The sequence below is a fragment of the Ascaphus truei genome, chromosome 8 (genome assembly GCF_040206685.1).
Source record: "Ascaphus truei isolate aAscTru1 chromosome 8, aAscTru1.hap1, whole genome shotgun sequence".
Classification (NCBI taxonomy): Eukaryota; Metazoa; Chordata; class Amphibia; order Anura; family Ascaphidae; genus Ascaphus; species Ascaphus truei.
The window spans coordinates 22,006,053-22,029,522 of record NC_134490.1 but is presented as its reverse complement, the minus strand read 5'-3'; the positions used below and the strand labels follow the sequence as shown (position 1 = coordinate 22,029,522).

At 45.3% G+C, this 23,470-nt stretch overlaps 1 protein-coding gene across 1 annotated transcript in view; it reads right to left on the bottom strand.

Moving 5' to 3' along the window:
- The window catches only part of SAR1A (secretion associated Ras related GTPase 1A), a 34,991-nt gene extending 24,753 nt beyond the window's left edge, over nucleotides 1-10,238 (bottom strand). Inside the window, exon 1 of the mRNA XM_075610767.1 lies at nucleotides 10,080-10,238. The gene's annotated coding sequence lies outside the window, so the exon portion shown is untranslated. The remainder of the gene's footprint in view (nucleotides 1-10,079) is intronic.
- Nucleotides 10,239-23,470: the final 13,232 nt, after the last annotated feature.

The window sequence follows — 23,470 nt, the reverse complement described above, 5'->3', positions numbered from 1 at the left end:
TCCTGTGAGTAGTCCTCAGAGATTTCTTTTGATCATGGCATGACGTGTTTCTACACACCTATATGGTGAAGACCAAACTCACAAAGTTTCTGATCTTTATATACGGTGGAGCCTCCAAAACTGACCCGTGAATATCTACCTAATTATTTAAAACACCCGATTCCAATTATCCCCTTTAATTTAGCTGATAAAACCAGGGTTTCACTTACTTTTGCATATACCATGACTTTTACTCGTTGTTTGTCTAGTTCAAACATCATTTTGTTTCAAAAGACATGGAATTGATTAATATAAATCCTATTGGATACTTAAGAAAAAAAAGGTTGAGTCAAGATGGTTAGCATGGAAAAACTATGGAATTTCCGTAATTATCATTGGGGGTCAAACTCTCACCACTGTATGTATATCAGTGTATACTGTATGTACATCTTTATATATTGCCAACAGTGTACTCAGCACTTTACAAAAAAAAAAAAAAAAAAAAATACAGTACAGGGAATTACAATAAAATAAGCGCAACAAAGTGAGACAATAGGATAGGAAATCCTTGCACCGGAGAGCCTACAATCTAAGTGGTATGTTGGGAAACGTACAGAGACAGAAGGTAAGGGAATACGTACAGTAGATGGCAGTGCTTGGCATATCCAGGTTTCAGCCAAAGGAAACCCAAAGATAACCTAGCATCCATTAACTCTGCATAAAACAAGTGGGGCGAGGTGAGCAATCACTAAAAATTTGGAAACACTATGCAAAATCCAGCAATTGTGGTGGTGATTGCTAAATAACTCAACAGCATCTGAATATACCAGTGGGAACACACTGCAGTAGACAGTAAGGCTAAGGCCCCGCTGCCGCACGGCAAGATTGCTGCCGGCGGCGCATGCAAGTCACTGCAACGCGATTTGCGGTCTGCAGTTAACCGTGTTGCACGTTGGGGGGCGTTGCCAAACGGGTCGGGTGGGCAGGGGCAATGACGAGGGGGGGCGCGGCCATGTTGTGTGTCAGGAAGGAGGGGAATCTGTTCTAAACAGGGACTCATTCCGCCCACAATACATACAGCTCCCAGCCTGCTAATGGTTCCGGACACACACACACACACACACACACACACACACACACACACACACACACACACACACACACACACACACACACACACACACACACACACACACACACACACACACACACACACACACACACACACACACACACACACACACACACACACACCACACACACACCTTTTGGAAGGGAGGGGGGGAGAGGGAGGGAGAACCATGCACGGCTGCCTCAGACTTCCCTCACAAGCCGTCTCCCTCCCGCTGTAGCTCCTTCCTACTCCCCTCATTGGCTGACGCGTGCACCACGTGATGCGTCAGCGTTGCAAAGCACAAGGAGGTGGTAGCTCCAGCAGGCTAATGCGTCACAGTACGCAGTCAGCCCTGCCGGAAGGAGGCAGCGGGGCCAAGGACCATTCGGGTAAGGTACTGGTGGCCCACGGCCGCGCGCACCGCCGGCCACAGCGGGACCAACGCCTAACTCTCTTGCAAGTTACACGATTCGTATCGGTGGTGATCAAAGAGTTTTGATCAAAAAAGAAACCCTTCTAGATAGCAATCTCTTGTCATATGTGTAGTGTCATATTTATGGACTTAATTGGTCCAGCAGTTAGATACTGTATGTCTGAGTAGTGCCCAGATTCACAGGGGAAGTCAAAAAATAATAAATAATAATAATACTCAGCACTGAGCACTACTCAGACATACAGTATCTAACTGCTGGACCAATTAAGTCCATAAATATGACACTACACATATGACAAGAGATTGCTATCTAGAAGGGTTTCTTTTTTGATCAAAACTCTTTGATCACCACCGATACTATTGTATTCAATACCCTTACAGCACCTGTCATTTACAATTACATTGTTCAAACTACTCAAGGTGATAGCGGTCTATTTCACTTATTCAAAGTTACACGATTCCTAACTATTGAATTGCCCTATTATCTATCCTAAATCCAAGATATCCGCTCAACAGCTCTGTGCAAAAACCTTAGGGCCGTTTTATAGTGGCGTGCGCGCGGAATTTTAGTTGGCTGACGTTAGTCAGCCTTTCTATAGAAGTGCCGCGCGCGCACGGCAGGGAGAGGGGAGCCGACGGACAGCGGCAAAGATGAAGAAATTCATCTTTTCGCGCCGCTGCCTGCGCTCAAATGTATGTATTGGTGTGTAAAAAATATCTTACTTACACTCACGCAACATATACACGCACATACACTTACCTGCAGCTCCCGGCTCTATATACACGGAAAGCATGCGGCACGTGCATTCGCATAGGAACGCGCGGCCGCACGCTGTATAGAACGGGCCTTACTGTGCATGTACAGGGCAAGTGTTCGAGTTCAACCTAAATTCCATACTGCTCTTTTTTTTTTTTTTTTTACCTCAGGCTGGCTGTCCCCCAGAACAAATCAATGGGGCCCCGGCCAACTAAGTCCCTGCGGTACATGAGTTATTTAAGGATCCACCGGACAAAATACTTGTCTGGTGGACACAAAATGGCTGCCTGGGTAAGACTTGCTCCAGCAGCCAATAGATCACAGGGAGATGTCACAGCTTTCTACCGTTTACCATGCGGGCATAGCTGTAAAAAAAAAACCAGCACAAAATAAACTTTAGGTAATAGTAACCCTTTCAGTGCCGGAGGATCGTGTCCCATCCTTGGCCATGGACCCTCCGGCATTTCCACATCACGTGACCACTCTTCAGAACGATCATATGATGCGGTTTCTGTTGCGGCCTAGATGTGACAGGGAGGAAGGCTCCCCCATTCAGCGTGATATGCAATTAGCACTGATCGCGTACAGCCCCTAAAAAAGGAGCAAGGGCAGTTAAAATGTGGAATTCATTACCAATGGAGACTGTGATGGCAGATACAATAGATTTGTTCAAAAAAAAGGTTGGACATCTTTTTAGAAAGGAAAGGTATACAGGGATATACCAAATAAGTAAACATGAAGGATGTTGATCCAGGGAGGAATCCGATTGCCAATTCTTGGAGTCAGGAAGGAATTAATTTTTCCCTTCATGAGATATCATTGGATGATATGTCACTGGGGATATATAGATATAGATATAGAAATATAGTATCTGTGTCTAACTTTTCATAGGTTGAACTTGGACGCATGTCTTTTTTCAACCTCATCTACTATGTAACTAATGACATACAGTCTACATCATAAGAGCCCTGGGGAGGCACGTCATTGGGGCACTGAAAAGGTTCATTTAAAAAAAAAATGGTTACTTTATATATTTGGAAAACTGAAAGAAAACATTTTTTTTATACACACAAAAAAACACAATACCAAGAGGTTTTCAATGTGTTCCCTTTTTCTCAAATGTATTACATTGACTGTATAATGTTTAAGTGTCCAGCCCTTCTGAGAATATAATGCCTTTTAAGTATTAGAACACGGGTCCAGCAGAGCCAATGGCATGTTAAAAGGAAATCTGATGTGCTGCAGTTTAACAGGACTTCGTATCCTGTTACACTAGTTCTACGAAATGTTGTTTGCATGCTCTACATCTACAATACAGGGAAGGGAAGGAAAAACCTTACACGTTTCCCTTACACACCTTTAATCTTGGTCACATGCCCAATTGTGAAATTAGTTTGTGGAGAAATATTAACAAAAAACTATTTCTGATACCTTTTAAAGATGGCTGCAATTGCGATTTTTCAAAAACTGCTCTAGCACAGCCCTGATCACGGCAATTTCAGGTTTTTTTTCCTTCATTCTTTCCTTGGTTAGGTAAGAATTATTAAAGGGGCAGTCTTGCCTAGAACAAAAGTGGACACAGGTGGCTCAGTCATAATGACTGAGCCCCACAGAGTGGGCCACCGGTGCTGAAGCAGGAATATCCTTAAATCCTGGCCTGTTGGTGGCCCATGAGGACTGGAAGTGGCCACCTCTGCTTTAACCCTTTGGATGCTCTTTAAATGTAGCTAACATGTCATGAGGTTTGGCACTCCAGAAACCCCATGATGAAGTAGCTACTTCATAATGACGGATGATAATGGCAGCTTGTTCTTTGGTACTCTAGTTGGCGATCGTTTATACAGGCAGTCCTCGGTTATCCGACACAATGAGTTACTCAAAATGGCGTTGTAAAGCAAAACACGTTTTCCCATAGGAACACTGTTTAAATGAAAGGTTCCATTCCTGAAGGCATTTTTAACACTAAAATACACCAAATATTTTATGCAGGCAATAAGATATGCAGCACACACATAAATTATATAGTGTATATACTGTATTATATATATAATATAACAAAATAAATAATATATTAGATAGTATAATATAATATTATATAGTATAATATTATATATATATACGCTCTTACGACGCTTTGCAACAATGTTTATGTGAATGTGTGTATATATACACACATACACAACGTTGCAAAGCGTCGTAAGAGCATTGGATAAGCCATTTTGGCGTTGTAAAAATGAATATAGGTATGCATTGCATAGCGTTGGATAAGCCATTCGTTGTAAAGCGAAGCGTTGTAAAACGAGGACTGCCTGTACGTCTAGGAATCTACTCTTACTTGTAAGTGTGCAATTGCTTTTTTTAATTGATTCTATAATATACTTTTATACTGCCCTGGTGCGCTCTGTGTGTCTTTTCCCTACGTCATAATAAGGCTGCTCGTTTCCGGGGGAGAAAGCGTTCAGAGTTCCCTTGAAACGTGATCAAGTGGACTCCCCTTCTGTTCCGTCATCCGTGAGGGGGCGATCGCATGTGAATGAGGGGCCACTGCGCCTCTAGCACTTAAGGTGTTATGGGTGAATGAATCTTTCTGAGGAAGCAAGTTACACCAATAAATGGATTCACAACTTTTTGGACCCGCCATGTTGGGCAGCTCTTAGCAAGAGCTTAATAAAAGCCGCAAGTATTATATATTCTGTAACAAGCTGATAAACTCATCTTAAAATTACACGCCATTATCAATGCTAGAGAATGGGATACGTTGTTGAGCAGTTCAGAGCATCTTGCTATACAGCAACTATAAGAAAGGGCCTTTTTTTTTTTACTAGCACTCTTTATTGGTGCGGTAGGGGGTAATTAATAGCAATAAAACGTAACCTTTACTGATATTGACAGGCAATATCAGTAAAGGTTACGTTTTATTGCGATTCATTAACCCTATCACACCAATAAAGAGTGCTTGTAAGAAAGGGCCCTTTCTCCTTGTATACCCCTTTATTTCATCCCTTTATTCACCCCAATAGGCTGGTGCGAGAGCACTGACCCTTCCCCCCATTTTGAGATATACAGAACTACACATACCTCCTGCAGGATCCAGTGGTGTTATATGACAAAGTGATTTCATATTCCTGCAACACCTAAATATGCTTCTAAGTGGGGCATTTCCAAAGGGGCAGGAAGTGACGTTCCTGTTCTGAACCAATAATTAGCCACCTGTTACACCCGGAATATTCTGACTCAGATAAACAAGTCAATTTATGAATAAAACACTTATGTTAGCCAACTTATTTGCTTACCAATGCCTGATATGTAGTAGAACAGTCTATTTAAGGATTTCACTAAAAAATATGGGAGTGAACCCAAAATAACTGATGCTGCCAAAGTCAAGTATATGAAGTGTAAAGAAAATAAAAATAAAAAAAAAAAAAAAATCTTTGATAAAGTTCTGGAGAAGGACGAAACGCGTCAGAGTGCCCCTTCTGTGATGTACAGCATGTAATATTAAAGCTGATTTTAATTTCACTTGCTCCTGGGCTGGACTTCTTTTGCTGTGACCGCCTTCACCCCTTCTATACCTATTTAAGGATTTCAATGCAATGCTCAGCACGGTCACCTTTCAACACGATAGAAACCCAAATACCCTAAAATTATTTAACTGAATAAACGTGAAGGTGTCTGAGACAGAAGTTGTGCATTGACATAAAGGCCAAACTTTAAGAAATAGTAATAATAGGCCAAATGGTTTAAACCTAGGTAACGGGTTAAAAAAATAAAAAAGTATTTTAAAAGCATATTTTGGAAGTTGATTATGGCAGATTTGAATGCCCTTCTCTCTACTAAACGGCTTTCTAATAAGGAATGGGTGGGTATAAATCTGATTTCCCTTTATTATTGAGGAGGAACAGAGAAGAATGACAATCAATCCCAATTTGGTGTCCCACATATAATTAAAATAAATGAAAATTGTGCCACTTTCAAATATGATAAAAAAATATTTCTACTAGTCTAATTTGTGAACAAAGATTTAATCACCGCTATCATTTTACTCTGGTCCTATGTACCTTCAAAAGGGAAAAGTTATTTACAGGCGGTCTTCGCTTTTCTGACGGAATGCGTCCCACTAACGGCCATCGGTTAACGGACTTTCGGATCCCATGTTAATCGGCGGCAGTGACCGTCGGAAAAGCAGGTTCGGCGTCGGATAATGCATCCGATGGACGGCATTATGCGGCGTCGGATAAGGCATTCGTCGGAAACCAGGACGTCGATAAGCGAGGACCACCTGTATGTGGGAACAACTATACCAGTGGTAGCCAACTCCAGTCCTAAAGTGCCACCAACAGGTCAGGTTTTGAGGATATCCCTGCTTCAACACAGGTGGCTCAATCTTCGACTGAGCCACCTGTGCTGAAAACTTGACCTGGTGGTGGCCCTTGAGGACTGGAGTTGGCTACCTCTGAATTATACCAACAAATACTCAGAGACCCCAACATGCCAGGCCTAGGATTAAATGGGTCACTAGCATCACAAGGCCTGAAACCTCATAGCTTTCTGTGGAGCCTTATAAAGTAAGTGTCAGAGGCAGTACCCCCCCCCCCCCTCCCAACCAAAAATATGCTAATGCACTGACATGTTTAAGGGGTTATATATGGGCAATTGTCTCCTTTTTTTTATCCAAGACTAACAACTATAAGTATATCTCAATGTACGGTATATACTGTAACTTTGTATGTAAACAAGGTGAGCGGAGGCTTAGGAGGGGTTTGTTTTGCTCCAGCCAGAGTCCCCCCCTCCCCACAGCTTTATTGGCTCTCTGATGAGGGCCGGTGGGCCAAGGGTAAAGAAAGCACTGTATTGCTATGCACTCTATTCAGGCCCCCCCCCCCCAACTATATGTGCTATATGAATATTTTGAAAGAATATTAAGATTGCTTTTATTTAAACAACTTTGGAAAAAAAAAAAAAAAAACACTCCATAGTGGTTTGAGAGCAACAGCTCATAGGTATTGGATACCAGGTTGCAAGAGGATGCTGTAAAGCAGATAACTGCATAAACATCTGGAACAGGTAAATCCTACTTATAGATTTGGAATCATGAAAGTGGAATGCAGAACTTTGACATCCCAAATGCTCTGATTTGTTATATAAATCCCAAAAAGAAATTTCACATATCAGAAAAAACCCTTTGGGAGTTGAATATGAAGAATGGATAAAACCAGTACAGATAGATATATTTATACATACATACACAAATAAATATTTTAAGTGTCAACATGTACTCTAGGGGAAAAAGGATGGGAGAAGAGTTAGAAGATGAGATTTGTAAGTACCTCAAGGGTATAAGCAAGGTACAAGAATGTAATGTTTTCATTAAGGCAGCTATTACATGTTAAAGGGGTACATTGAAATCCAATGAGAGTATACATTTCTCTTCTGAAAGGCAGATAAAAGGAAGTTTCCCTAATATCTGGTTGGAGCAAATGCAGTAACTGAATTTGAAAATGCATTGCATAAGGAAAGAACAGACAAGAAGAGAATCAAACCAGTTTTCATTAGCAACTATAGTGTGATAGTACTAGTGAAAATGGGCATGTTAGATGCGCCAATTAGGACTAATCAGTAATTTGAGTTGTATGTGACAAACTGCACTTTTAGGGATTATTTCCCAAGAACTATTGAATTCCAGGCGTTTGGGATTTGTAACATTATTCCAATGTGTTTAACCAACACAAAAGACGTCCAGTAAATTGCTCTACTGTTGTGAGAACACAGGCCCTACTCTAGATATAGAGAACAGTTGTCATCCTGGTGACAACAGGAGTATGGTGCAATGACATGAATGGGGTTGGGAGACAATATTTCCTGCTGGCAGCTTCCTCTGTCTTTTTGTAGAACAGAGATGAGGGACACAATGGAAGAATGTGAAAAACAAACCTTATATCTCCACTAAAGGGACCAGTTAATAATACCAACGCACATACATAAAAAATAATTTATAAGGATTTTAAGGCTGGAAATGGTGAGCACATTAAATAACCATGCCTTGTACAAACACCAAGTATACCTTATTGTCCCAAGTCTTAGATGCTCATCTAATACAAAAAGGCACTACTGGGTATGTGGTGGTGATCTTTGCCATCATACTTTACCAGTGAAGCTGCCAATACATGATGCACTTCACCAATGTTTAGTAATGAAAAGGTCTTATTGCTTTTAGGCTTCATAGTGATCTTAGTATCTAGATTGTAGCTAGATTGTGCCGTCATCTTGTCAGTGACATTTAGGGACATGATTTTCCATCTGTGTGTGTCAGGTTTTGGTCCAGTTGCTCTATAAGGCCTTTCAAACATCACAGTGTAATGTCCATTATCACTACTTCTCTACCCATCATCACCATATTTAATGGGAGAAAGCTCCTCTACTGGACAATATGACAGGTAGCATGTTGCAAGAGAATGTCAATACTGGCATGCCAAATTTTGTGACAGTACTGTACAGTTACTTCAAATAATACTTCATAGCATCCACAGAGTGGCTGCTGCATCGATCACTCATCTTTCTTCTGCTATTTCGGATCGTGCCCACGCCGGGGAGTGACGTCACTTACCTTGGACCCAGTGACACGAGGAGAGAGTGAGAGCTATGGAGGATGGCTTCATTGTGAGTACTTGCAACTCCAGGCTGATCCTAGTCATACTGCACTTTACATTATGGACATTGCTTTGTCTTAGTTCAGTAGCAGTTTACTCTCCAATACTCTCTCCCTGCTTACGCTCCTCTACCTCTACTTCATTAATGGCATACGCCACTAGGTATATTGCCTGAGCTTTTCATACGGTTTCCTCCTTTCATAGCATCCACAAAGTTCACATTTGCTGTGCCAATGTATACTTTGGAATAATAAATTATATTATTGCTTTTTCGTTGCTTGCGTCTATATAGTTCTCAACTTTATAGGGCAGCCAGATTCATCAAGCTCAGTTACAGGTTAACGCACAAAATCCAGTATGAACTATTGACCTGAATGGGAATGAACACTGGGTCAGGTGCATTAGCCGATAATGGAGTTTGATATTTCTGTCCCTCTGATAGATGATGATAATTTACTGATAGGGACAGGGAATTCAAATGCATTTTATATTCATTTTAGATAGATGACACTTTGGGTTTTTAGAATGAGCTCTACAACCTGATCTGTATGGAACCCATAAAACAAAGACGTCCCATTTTCGGTCTTGATTTCTGGACTATGATATGCATATTAGAAGCAAAAAGGCATCTGACCAGCTCAATAACACTGCATTAATAGATAGCGCAACAAGACATCCAGGGGTTGGGTTACCACCAGGTGTTGTATACCAGTTACATAAGGTACAAGATTGCCCACAGGGAGTTCAATATGTTGTGCAGTCCTGAAACCGCCTGCGTGTCTCATCCCCGGGCCTCCCCACCCCTTCATCATTTCTTCCCCCCCCCCCCCCGCATCATCATTTCCCTCCTCCATCATTTCTCTCCCTCACAATTATCATTTCTCTCCCTCCTTCCCCTCCACCGGACCCGGGGCGGTTGGGTGTGTGCGGGGGTCTCTCTGTATGCGACCGCCTCTCACCCCGCCCGGGTCTCTGCTCCCCCTGCCGTTATCACCACCTCCCGGCACCGCGGTATAAAGGCAGCCCCGGGCACTTCGGGCCTCCTCTCCAATGACTTCGATGCTGGCTGGCCCGGCATACCGGGACCCCCACCCACCTGTCTGTCTGTCTCCTCTATGGCCTCACCTCGGCCTCCCACTTATCTTTTACCTTCTGCTATCTCCCGCTCCCGTCTCTCCCCGTTCGGTTCCCGGCGGCGGCTCCTCTTCTCCCGGTCCCGGGGCCTTCGACACTTTCTGGCAGTAAAGAGCGAAACGGAACCCGCACACCGGAAATACGTAGCAAAAAAAAGGGCAGCCAGGTCTGCCAGAGGCTTCGCGGAGGGAGATTGCGCATGCGTAGGGATGTCAGGCCTGCGTGTCAGCTACCCGCGCATGCGCAGAGCTGTGGTCCCGAGGGAGATGGAGTGACCGGGCTGCGTGGCTCTTCTCTGAGCCTCGTGACGTGGTGTTAGTGACGTCAGGAGGAGAATGGCAGTTAGGGAGTTCCCTGGCTGTGCCATGAAAGCTAAGTGACATTGTGAGACTCAGATGCTGCACTGAGCTCAGTAAAGTCAGGGCAAATAACAGATTACCTACATTAGTACTGGACATTATTTTACCTGAGTTGAAGTCAAATCCACTGAGTTTATATGCTAAAACAATGGCCCTTGTTGAACTCATTAGCAAAGGGTTAATGTCCGGATAAATTAGCACTTCCTTACTTCACTTCAAATAAGCTAACATTAATTTGTGTCTTATCTAAAGTTGTCATTAGGCCCCAGTGCGCGCGACGGGGTGCCTGGCTGCGCTCGTTCCCTGCATCAGTGCGATCTGATGGACCACAGGCAACTCACGAAGGGGGGCCTGGCGGGGGCACTGCCATGACGTCACGCGGCTGTATCGCCCTCATTGGCTGAACCGCTGCCGTGACGTAGCACACGTGCAGCCGCCGCGCCAAAAGACATATTTCTTGTCTTTTGGGAAAGGCGGTCGTGCATCACGCTTCCTGCAGGCGCGCTTAGGTACTTACTTGGGCCGGCCCCATAGAGGGCCGTACTGTGTGTGTGCGCCGCGTGCGCAGCCGCAAGCAGTGAAAACAGCCTTAGGCTACGCTTATACTAAGGGCGACGGCAACCCCATCGCGTGACGTCAGCGTCTTGCACTCTGGTGCAGGAGACCAGGGGGCGTGGCAGAGGCGTGGCCATGAGCAGTTCGCCCTCATTGGCTGAACCACTATCATGCTGTATCGATGGCGACCACTCTGCCGCACCCGCGACGGATTGCATGTACTTGCTACGGTGCTGCACGACATCGCAGTCACCGTAGCAAGTACTATAAGCATAGCCTTAGTGAGAGACTCCTCTTTGCTTATATACCACCTCAAACACACTTTCAAACAACACATGGAGAGACACCTGTGCTCGAAAAATGGGCACACCTGAGATACCTGGGAAATATTTCCAATAGGAGTAATTTGCATATCCGATTAGCATATTTCCCAGGTATTGCACAGGTCTTTCTCCATGTGTTGTTTGAGGGGATCTCACACACTCTAAGCATGGTTAGATTTATTTAGGTAAGATAATTAGAGTTACAGAATTGTATTCTTTACAACATTTTATTTTTTGGTCACCTACCAGGGATTGCACCTTGAAACCGCTGATAATAGAATAAGTAAGGGTGAGTCTCACTGCAGATAAAAGAGATTTGACACGAGCATTAGATGAATCACTATTATTATAACAAGCATTTAGTATTTTGGCTGTCATAAGATAGTATTGTAATGCCCAGAGAGTATCTATGCTCGGTGGGACTCCTGGGGCATTTAGAGTGAGGTGTGCCTAGAAGAGTGCTCTGTTAAAAACATGCCCTTATGCTATGCCAAGAGACATACCACCCACACTCTCGTTACCATCTCCCTAATGGTTCTTTCCCAATAGTCCTTTAACCGTCACACCTCTCGCCTGGTCCGAGGTCCCTGGTCTTAGCAGTCCTCTCCCGTATGCCCGCGATCCCTCAAGACTGGAGGCAGTCCCTTCCCGCAGTCCCACAATCTCTTCTTCATGAGAAGGTGAGACCGGGTGTGCAGGAGGGCACTGCTAGCACCAGGGACTTCGGACCGGGAGTGCACGAGAGAGGTCTGACCGTTAGAAGATCGTTGGGAATGGAGCATTACAAAGGCAGTTTGGTGGACACTGAAGAGACAGGACAGGGCAGGCTGAAGAGTGGAAATAAAGAAAAAGGAAGGAAACGAGAAGGAATAGCGAGGGAGTGAAAGGAAAGAGAGTGCAGGAGAGCTGAGAGATAGGGTGAGAGAACATCTGAGATAATGAGAAGATATGGTATTAAGAGATAAATTATTAGATATAAAGATAAATACATATAAAGAAGAATAGGTCCCTGATGTTGATAAATTTAGTTATTTACTTTAATTATTTATTTATGGCGAATTGCATTGTTCCCATTTCCCCTGTCGTTGTGGTTATTTACTCATTTTGTGACACATAATCAAATTCCTTGCAGTATATAGGCATGTCCGATACGTTTCTTCCCTTCTCTACTTATTGATAACAATTCACCAATGTGTCACCAATGAGATCCTGCTTTCTCTTACGTGTGGATAGGGTTATTGATTAAAATCTACTCCCATAATCTGTATTATATTACATTTACATTATATTACATTTTAATACAGGTAGCTTTGCCCCAAGGCATATGTTCCCCTTTTTCTTTATAGATAACTAGCTGATATACCTGGCGTTGCCCGGGATGTAAATCCGTAATAGGTAGTATTACAGTAGCTATAAATAGGGGAACAATAGGTTGACTATTTGGTGGAAAGGTTGTATAATGATGTTGAAAAGAAACATGGAAGAAAATGTAAAACGATGTTGTTTAAAAATGGTTTATTGTAAACACATCACATTACAATGTATATTTTGGTGATGTAAAAATGTGAGGTGTGTGTCCTGCTAGGGTGTGAGCGGGTGTGAGGCGGCGGGTGGGTGTTCAGTACGGGTGGTGGGTGGGTAGTGAGTGCTGGCTTTGAGTGGGGCTCCCGCTAGGGTGTGAGTGGGTGTGAGGCGGCGGGTGTCTGGTGAGTGCGTGCGGTGGCTGGTCAGTGATGTCGGTGCGTAGGGGTGTGAGTTCGGCGGGTGGGTATGAGGCGGGAGGTGGCGGGTGGGTGGTGAGTGGGTGCGGCAGCTGGTCAGTGATGTCGGTGCGTAGGGGCGGGAGGCGGCAGGTGTGTGTCGAGTGTCGGGTGGGTGAGAGGCTGCGGGTGTGTGTCGAGTGTGGCGGGTGGGTGAGAGGCAGCAGGTGTCTGTTGAGTGCGGGCGGCGGCTGTGGAGCGCAGGGGTGTGAGGCGGCGGGTGGGTGAAAGGGGAAGCGGCGGGAGTGCGGGTGGGTAAAAGGCAGGAGGGCGGCAGGAGTGCGGGCAGCGAGTGGGTGAAAGGCAGTGGCGGGAAGGTAGGTGCAGGGGGAGGGGGAGGCAGGGGCCGGGGGAAGGCGGGGGGGAAGTCAGGGCCGGGGGGGGGAATTCAGGGGCGGTGCACGGGGGGAGGGAGGCAGGGGCAGGAGGGGAAAGGCAGGGGGTGGAAGGCAGGGGCGGGGAAGGCAGGGGGCAGGGGTTAGGGGAGAGAGGCGTGGGGTAAGGCACGGGTGGAGGAAGGCAGGGGCGGGGAGGAGGAAGGCAGGGACGGGGAGGAGGAAGGCAGGGGCGGGGGGGAAGGCGTGTGTGTGTCACTGTGTCTGTCACTGTGTGTGTGTCACTGTGTCTGTTACTATGTGTGTGTCACTGTCTGTCAGTGTGTGTGTGTTTGGGGGGGGGTCAAAAACGGAGCTGGGGGGTCAAAAACGGAGCTGGGGGGGAGGGGCAAAAACGGAGCTGGGAGGGAGGGGTAAAAACGGAGCTGGGGGGAGGGGCAAAAACAGAGCTGGGGGAGGGGCAAAAACAGAGCTGGGGGAGAGGGGCAAAAACGGAGCTGGTGGGAGGGGCAAAAACGGAGCTGGGGCGGACAGCCGTTGAGGAGGGCCTGAGGGGTGATAGTGGGGGGGGGGGAAAGTCCAGAGGGGTGAGAGGGTGGGAGTGTTGTACTTACTTTTGGTGTCGTGGTCAGCGTCTCCAGGGGGGGGATGTGTGTGTGTTTGTTACGGATGTAATCCGCAGGGTAGGCTCACAGATCTCAGGGCTCACACAGTATGAGGAAGCTTCCGGGGTGTGAACAGTCCACACGGGTGAGAATATGGTGTGTGAGGGGAACAGTGGCTTAGAGTAGACTGGCCAATGAGAGCCGTGGGGGGGGGGGCGGGCCATGGGGTGGGGGGGGGGGGGCTGGGGGCGAGACACCGGCCAATGAGAGTCGTGGGAGGGCGGGCAGACCAACGAACCAATCAAATGGTCTCCAGACACTCACAACCAAGATTTTCAAATTTATTTATACAGTATATAGAAAAGGAGTAACATTACTATATGGATCCTGCCCTTTATATATTAGTAATAAGTAAATGAGGGGTTTGTTCTCTCACCTCGACTATATTTACTTTTGATATACATTGTGCTATATAGTTCAACAATGGATATTCTTCATCTTATCCATTTTTTTCTCCATGCAGAAATTTTTATTCTGGTGTACATTAAGGATAAAATCCATTAACTTGTATTCCCCTGTTTGGAAATAGCTACATGCCAATAAACATTCTAGCATTTGCTTCTCGGTACTCTGTAATGGGTAGCTTTTAAACTGGCTACAATGATAAAAAGTATCCTGAAACTAGGGTCACGTTTGAAGTATGAATAGCTCCAGTTAGCTTTAACTCATGTCTTCCCTCTTCCAAAGCATTACAAGTCCTTAATGTCTTTTTTAACTTTATTGCAGAAGTAGAAAAACAACGGGTACTTGTAGGTGTAGTGTGAGTAGAGAGTGCTTCTCTATCAGGAATGCTTCTATGAGGTGGACTACGGTAAGACAGAAAGGCCTTACCAGGGGTGGATGCAGACAAGTCTGTACTCACTGTGATCTTAGGTGGAAAAGGAAGTGTGAGTGTATTCTGGGTAACAAGATATCCTGGGGCCAGACCATCTGTGAGCAAGGCAGAGGGGGAGGGAGCAGACTAGCCCTTTCTGAGAAAAAGGCTGAGGTTGCTATAGCAACTCACTGACTGTCTGAGTAAACAACATGTGTAGCAAAATGTTGCCCTTTCACATGCAGCAAGCTGCTGGGACAGGGGAAATAACAGGCAGCTGAACTAGAGAGAAATGAATCCCATGAACTGCAAAAGGAGACAGAAAAATATGGAATCCTTTCCATGAGCCTCCCCGTCTGGTATCTGGAGATACCACTATAATAAAGTATGTGGAACATATGTGCAATGCAAACATAATATAACAATGCAAAAGTCCATGTCCACATAGCGATGTGATACCGGCTGGCATCACTGGCTTCAAAGTCCCTTGGCCAAGGTTCTTGGGCAAAGGATGCAAAATGGATGCACCACTCCAGGTTAGCTGGGTGCACCACAGTGTCTCTCTTGGTGAAAGTCTCTGGCACTGTTTCTTGTTAAACTTATGGAAGAACAGTCCTTTTGTCTCTGTAGTTTCACCTACAGAGTACATCCCCTTGTAGGTATGCCAGTCGTGGTAGCCTGTCACTCTATCACCTGGCGTTTGGCAGAAGATGGCTTTTGGCTCCTTGCAGAAGCGGATCAACACTCCCGGAAGACTGGTTGTCAAGTCTGGTCCAGTGAAGAGGGCGTCGTTCAGGGAGACTCCCTGGTGCTGAGCGCTGGAGCTGAACACTACCCGGATTTGACCGGGTTCCTGAGGGTGGCAGACCCCAGCTGATTGGAGGTACCAGCGTTCTTCGCCTTCCTTCAGTGAAGGTGCTGGCTTTGCGTGGCCACTAAGGAATGTCTTCTGGGTGAAGGCCACAAAGTTATGTTTGGTCTCCAATTTCCTTTATAGGTCGCAGCGGAGCGAAGTGAGCCTAGAGATGGCATGTTCTTTGTTGTTTGGGAGGCGTCTTCTTGGTGAATGGAATGGTAGCGGGGTCACCCAACTGTCACAGATCTGTCCTTGAAGAGCTCCTTATCTATTATCCTCTGGAATTCTCCATCTTCCATCGATGGTACTGGTTTGTTACCGTCCCTTGTTGTCTGGAACGCTGTACAACCTAGGTCATCGGAACGTTTCTCTTGCACGAGAACGTCTCCACGTATTTTGACGATACTCTTTTGTGTCTCTTTGTTAACTGCCGTCAGGAGGTTGTTTTCTCCCTGGACATGACGAAGAACAGTCTCTTTTGTCCTTGTAAATCCCTTTGTGAAATGTCTCTGCGACTGTCCCTTTTTTGACGTGTGAGAGGACAGTTTTTTTGCCACTGTGGCTTCACCTGCAAGGCGCAATCTTTTGCGGCTATGCCAGCCGTGGCAGCTGGCTGCTTTGCCACTTGGTATTCTGTGGAGAGGAACAACTGTACGCCTTAGCCGTGCCATTGCTCGCGGGAGGGCCGTCCGATTGTTTATCGTCTTTTGTCGATCACCTTTGGGAGGTTACTTTCTTCCTTCGGTGGAGTCGACTCATCATCCTTAGCTGTCTGGACTACTGAGCATCCTGGGCCATTGTCACATCCCTCTGATGCGAAGATGTTTTTGTTGGTCTCAGGGGTATGACCTTGTTTGTCTCTTCTCTTCACTTGGCCCTCCTGTCACTTGGAGATGGCCAAGACATGGTTCAGAGAGGGATGTGTGTCCACATTCTGTTATCACCGTTCTGTGGGCGTCAACATAGTCTGGTCCGTGCCCTTTGTCGGTGCACACGTTGCCCACTATCACCCATCCTAGGTCAAGTCTTTGGGCGTATGGTGCGTTGTGGGGTCCGTTACGCTGTTTACGGACTTTGTGCACCCTCAAGATGTCCTTACCGAGCAGCAGCAAGATCTTGGCGCCTTGTTCTACCGGCGGGATGTAGTTGGCTATTCTTCTGAGGTGCGGTTGATGGCGTGCGACGTCTGGTGTGGGAATCTCGTCCCTGTTTGCAGCCATGTGGTTGCACTCGATGAGTGTGGGGAGAGCTATCTTCACTCTGTTATCCACTGAATGTATGACGTAGCCGCTTGCTCTTCTCCCTGTTGTCTCAGTTGACCCTGCACAGGTTCTGAGGGTGTAGGGTGAGGCATTGTCTTGTGAGTTGAATAAGTTGAAGAATTCCGTCTTCGCCAATGATCTGTTACTTTGATCGTCGAGGATTGCGTACATCCGAATAGCCTTCTCAGGTTGTCCCTGGGGGTGCACTGCAACAAGGCATATTTTGGAGCAGGATAATTTGCCACTTCTTTTTCCGCAAACCTCGGTGCACTGAGACGTGACAGATGTTGGCTCTCCTTCTCCTTCCTCCCCGCCATGCTCCGCTACGGAGGATGGGTTGTTGAGTTGGTGGAGTGTCAGCGCCTCTTGATGTAGAGATGTTACGTGCTTGTCACTTTTGCACACTACACATTTGATGTCTTCTTTACAGTCTCTGGCTAGGAGAGTCGTGGAACCGCAGCACCTGAAGCAAACTCCGAATTCTCTGAGTAACTGCTTGCGTTCCTCTAGGGACTTCATCCTGAACCCAAAGCACCTGTTAAGTGGGTGTGGCTTCTTGTGTATGGGACATTCCCTGTTTTGGGTCCCTTGGTTCCTCGTCTCCGGCGACCCTCCTGTGGACCGAGATGGGTGTTTGAGTGTTACCGTATCTCGCCACTGGTCTCTCATTCCTCAGGCTGCTTGCACTGTGTGTGGTTTGCGCACTCAAGATGAAACTGGGATCGTTCCTTGTCCTTGCCGCTTCGCGGATGAAGCTCAAGAAGAATGAGAATGGGGAGAAGGCGACTTGCTTCTCCCTTTTGTATTTGGAGCCTTGTGAAATCCATCTTTCTTGGAGGTTTTAAGGTAGGTTCTCCAAGATGGGTCTCACTCCGCAAACCGAGTCTAGGACGTTGAGACCTGTCAAGGAATGGTCTGTTCTCGCAGACTGCAGCTTCTGTAGCAGGTCCCCGAGTTCTAGTAACTTCGAGTAGTCTTTAGCTGTGATCTTGGGAAAGCTGTCGACTCTTTTGAAGAGCGCATCTTCAATTGCTTCGGGGCTGCCGTAACACTCTACTAGCCTTTCCCATACTAGGTCAAGACCTACTTGGGGGTGGTTCGCATTTGCTGCCCCGAGTCTCTTCGCGTGTTCCATGGATTCTTTTCCCAGCCATTTGGCTAGCAGCCTGAGTACCTCCCTAGCTGAGACGTCCAGGCTCTTGATTGCGTCCTTGAACGCGAACTTCCACATACGGTAGTTCTCGGGACGGTCGTCAAAGTTGGTAAGTCCTATTTGCACCTGGTCACGGATCATGTACTTGGCCATGTCTGTCAGGCCTGAGGCATCGGCGTGTTGGTCACGTTCTGAGGTAGTTGCTGGGAGGGTCCATGCGGTCACCTCTTCCTTGGCGTGGACGCGTGATGACTGCTGGTCAGTGTGAGGGGCTGTGTTCTCCCGTGTGGGCGTACCTGGGTTGCGAGCCTGTTGTAGTGCATCCGTGTGCGCGCTGGCGTGTGGATCACTGTTGCGGCTGTGGTGGTCCCAGGTAGCGTGTACCCTTAAGGGAACAGCGTCTTCTCCACGTGGACCTAGCAAGTCTTCGGTGTCTGTGGAGTCACTCCCTTCGTGTTGAGATGGTGCGCTGGGGTTTACACTGAAGAGGCTCCTTATGTAGTCTTCGGTGCATTGGACAGGGTCCTCTGAGGATATCCGTCTGTACGATTGCTCCCCGCCGTCCTGTCTCGCAGCTGCTTCTAAGACTTCGGCTTGGGCTATGGCGGCAGCGGCTTCCTTCTCTTGATTAAGTGCCTCTAGTTCCGCATCAAATTCGGCTTTCCTACGCGTAGTGGCTGCGGCAGTGGCAGCGGCGGTAGCGGCGACTGTCTGCTCCTCTTCTATGCTCGCCCTTTCTAGGTCGATCGCGTTTTGCAGGTCGCGTTCTCGCAGGCTATCTTCCGTGTTAGTTCTTGTTAGATAGGTGAAATATGCCTGTGACAGCGCTTGGTAGCGCGAGTGATCTATCTTCAATTGAGTTATTGCCTGCTCGAGCTGTTGTACATAGTTGCCAGCGCCGGCGACATTGCGTATCCCAAGTGTGGTTGTTTGCCAGGCCAACTCTAGTTTAGCGCGGTGCGCTTCAATGTCAGTCTCGTATTTTTTGCGGGCCTTTTGTGTCAGTGTGACTGTCCGTTTAGGCCTTGCGTCTGCCTGCGCCTTTTGCATTTGAGCAGCGGTTTCTGTATCTGTTTCTGGGTCACTCTCCTATGTGATGTCTGGTGAGGCTCTGAGTTCTGCCATGCTGTAGGTGTGTGTAGGACTTTAGCCAGTGCGTGTCGCGTGCAGTCTTTTACCTGCGTCAGCGATGGATGACTGTCTCAGATAGTGCCGGTAGGTGTCCTGCAGCGGTGGCTTCTCCATTTTGGCTTTATTTTTGTTAAATAAATCATGACACGGTGTAATAGGTCATGTGTTGTTGTTCATCCGAGGTTGTATTTACCAAATTTTAAGACCTGCTAAGGAACAGATGATTGTTATTATGTCCTGATATGTAAAACCATAGAATTCAAAGAGGCTGTACTTTCTTTTTCACACAACTGTATATATAGATATATATCAATATATATAGATAGAGAGAAAGAAAAAGAAAAGCGCCCGATCCTAGTGCAATATTTTAAAAAATATATAAATGTAATAATCCGAGATTCACAAATGAACACTCACAAACAAATGTTAAAAGGCGTGTTATGAGTATATACTCATGCTCCAACGATTCGTGACGGTGTCTCTGCTGTTCATCCAAGCTGCACGCCACGAGTCTCCGTGCCAGAAGGAACTTGCAACTTCAGTCCTTGGTGAAAGTATCCAACGACAGCACACCACAGGCGTATGTGGTTCTGGCTGGGGAATCAATTCTGTGTGGTACCGGTTGAAATCAATGCGGGCCTCTTGCAGTCTATCGCGGAGCAGCGCCAAGACTTGTAAATCATGTATAGTCCAATCCTACGTGTTTCATCAGATTAAACTGACTTCATCAGGGATAATAATAATATCATTTTTAGTTGACATACGGTTTAATTATAGTATTGTTTTAATCCATCTATATATATATATACAATATCTGATCAATTGGATATTGGTATTGCTCACTATCCATTTAAGCACAGTCCCTGTTTATATATATATATATATATATATATATATATATATATATCTACAAAAACACAGAAAAAACAGGCGCACACATAGCGTAAAATTGTATAACAATACATTTATGGAATAAGGGATAAAAATACACACTCACAAACAGAGCTGAATAAAATGCCCCCCTTGCTCCGGCGCTACACAGAGCATACACTGAATACCCTGAATCTACTCCTGATGAAGTCTCGTTCGAGACGAAATGCGTAGAGATTGCTGTGGAGCCTACTGTCCAGTTTGTATATTTTATATTGACATTCATCTGCATATATTGCACTTTTGCTGCGTTGCTAGCATTTTGCTACCAGCCATTCAGACATTCAAGTTCCTGTTTACATTGTGAACTCTCTCCGGCTGAAAACTTGCTGACGTCATCGAGCTCACGCGAGATTTGATTCAGTGTATGCTCTGTGTAGCGCCGGAGCAAGGGGAAGGCGGTGTCCCTCGTGGCTTTCGGTCCCTGCTGGGACATAGAGGGGCTATTGTGGCAAGACACACCGCGGACATCACACCGAAGTCCTCCTCTTTGGGTTCCTGCGTCTGAACGGGCTGAGTTGTACTCAAAAATGCATTTTATTCAGCTATGTTTGTGAGTGTGTATTTTTATCCCTTATTCCATAAATTTATTGTTATACAATTTTACGCTATGTGTGCGCCTGTTTTTTCTGTGTTTTTGTAGATATCCTCAAGGAAGTGGTGTTCCCTTCATTCGGGCTGCAGAGACTCTTTTGGATAGCAATTGGAATATCTTGGGATTTGTATATATATTTTATATATATTTTTCTGGACATTTTCTTTTTTTATGTATTTTTTATGCATTTTATTAGTTTAATACATTAATTTTTATTCTATCCACTGTGCTTAGCATAGGTTTTTTATTCTTATCTGTATTATTTTTACTTTTATTTTTACAATCACCTTTTATTTTTATAGAGATATTATATAGTGATAGGTTGGCGCTAATATTTTTTCTCTTGTTGTGACAAACCTATACATTTGCTCGCCCCGGGCGAGTGGATTTAACCCCTGGGCGAGTAAATATTGGCCCAAGCAGCACACGTTTGCTACTAGGTGGCGAGTACATTTTTTTGTGTGGCGAGTAGATTTTTGGGTGATTTGTCAACCACTGTATATATATATATATATATATATATATATATATATATATATATAATGGACACCAGATCCTCTAAGGCCTAAATGAATTTACTGGTGTCAAGACACTCATTAAAGCCCACAGGCAAGAGTCCCTAGGGTGTAGATGCAATAGGTCTCCCTGAGGAAAAGCTTCCTGAACCTAGCACCTCCCAAAATGGAGGGGGGATATGTTCAAGCCCCAGGATAGAAAGAGATATTGGACCCTTATTTTGTATCAGTGCAAAGTACCCCGACAAACTGTGTGCTTGATGACCATGAATAACATTACGTCTATGTTCCAAAAATCTCCTGCAAAAATCTCAAAGCACGGATAGTGCGACCCACATATAGTGGGCCACAGGAGCAAGAGATCATATGTATAACGTAGGGTAGCAGACAGTTGATAACACCTTTAACCTCATGTACTGAATGATTAGAAAATGATGAAAAAGAATGACCAACAACTAGATGCTTGCCAGTCAGGCAATGGCCTTGACCGCAAGTATAGTTGCCACAGAGTGAACCCTCACCAAGAATACTACTACTCTCAACAGTCCTCAGCCTACTTGGTGCCACTATGTTTGGTACAGTATGTTTCTAGCTCGTCTGTAAGTAACAGGCACCATGGGAGGTAGAGTGGGATCCAGCACCGGATCACTTAAAAGAATGTTCCAATGTTTTTCAAGGACATTTTTGATCGAAGAAGCTGCCCGGTTAAATTTGGTAATAAACCGGGGAACGTGAACCTGGTTGGAATTTGATTGGCTCTGAACCATACGTAAAGGCTCAGATCCATCTCTTTAAGTTGACTGTTTTATCTTGGAGTGGGTTAACAAAGTCTCCCTATTGGATAGTTTAGCTTCATTGAAGGAATATGTTTATATATATTTATTTTTGTATATAGTATATGTAATACTGTCCTGAGAGTACAGATCAATTCAAATTGTCACTATTTGTAGATTTGAAGTATTCTGTTTGCTTATAGTCTCTGCAATTACCTTCACACGTGGGGATAGGTAGATGTGCTTATGGAACTAAACCAATAAATTATGCTCCAGTGCTATTTAAAGGACTAACCTTCTGACATCAGACACATACCCATACCATATGAGGAAGTGGACTGGCTCCACGAAACGCGTAGGGCATTGTGGAAAGTTTCTCCCATGAAGGCAGTGTGGGACTGTCTGGTCTCGTGCACCCAAAAGTGTGCGGCGTACAGAGACTGAACAGTCTCTCTCTTTCGGACATCGTGAAGGAGTAGTTGAGAGCCGAATGCTGAAGCAAGTCCTCTGGTCACAGTATTCCAGGTCAGAGGACGCAGAGCACCTCCCTCATTGAGATAGGGCTGTCTAACACTGTAAGAGGCACAGGCATCCCCCGTTTGGCGTTATACCTGGGCTGATATCATCTAGGAGGTGCCTTCTGATCGGTTATCATCTACTCTGCTTTGAGGTGCAGCACGGACGGACGTGTGGGGGAGTGATCAGTGGAGTATCCTGTAACAGCATTTGAGCTACATTCTGGTGATATATGCGATAAAGAATTGATTTCCTGTAAGGGCATTACCGGATTTGATCTTGTTTTTTTACCCCAATTAAACTTTATTATTGCGTGTCTCTGCGCTCTTCTCTTTTTTTCTCTAACTGGGACATTGCCTGAAAGTAAGTATTTACTTTATTGTTTATTGAAGAATACGTTATTGTGGTATAATTTACGAGACGTTCTATTAACATCCTTAACTAGTATAAATGAAATAGCTAGGTCCACAGAACATAATAGTTAATTGACATTTTGTCATTGCTGTTTTATCTATTATTTGTAGGTAATCAGTTCCAGTGTAATAAATGGTATCTTAACTACAAATCGCTGTGATTAATTATTGCTGTTTGTCTGTTGTGAGAATGTGCCATCTGTCTGGCCTGGCCCGGTGGGTGGTTTCCACTATTAAAGGTACATTTGTCCTGGTAGCTTTGGGCAGGGTTGTTATTTAGGATCCACCACGGAGATGAGTATCTGTAGGAAGACTTCAAATTGCAAAGCCTGTATACTCATCCTCACACTGATGAGACCCAAAAGGTTGAAACAGCTGTCGGTGAGTAGGTTTTACTGGCTATGCATTTCTTTAACCCAGGCTGTGCTGAAAAGCTGTGTAATGAGGCAGG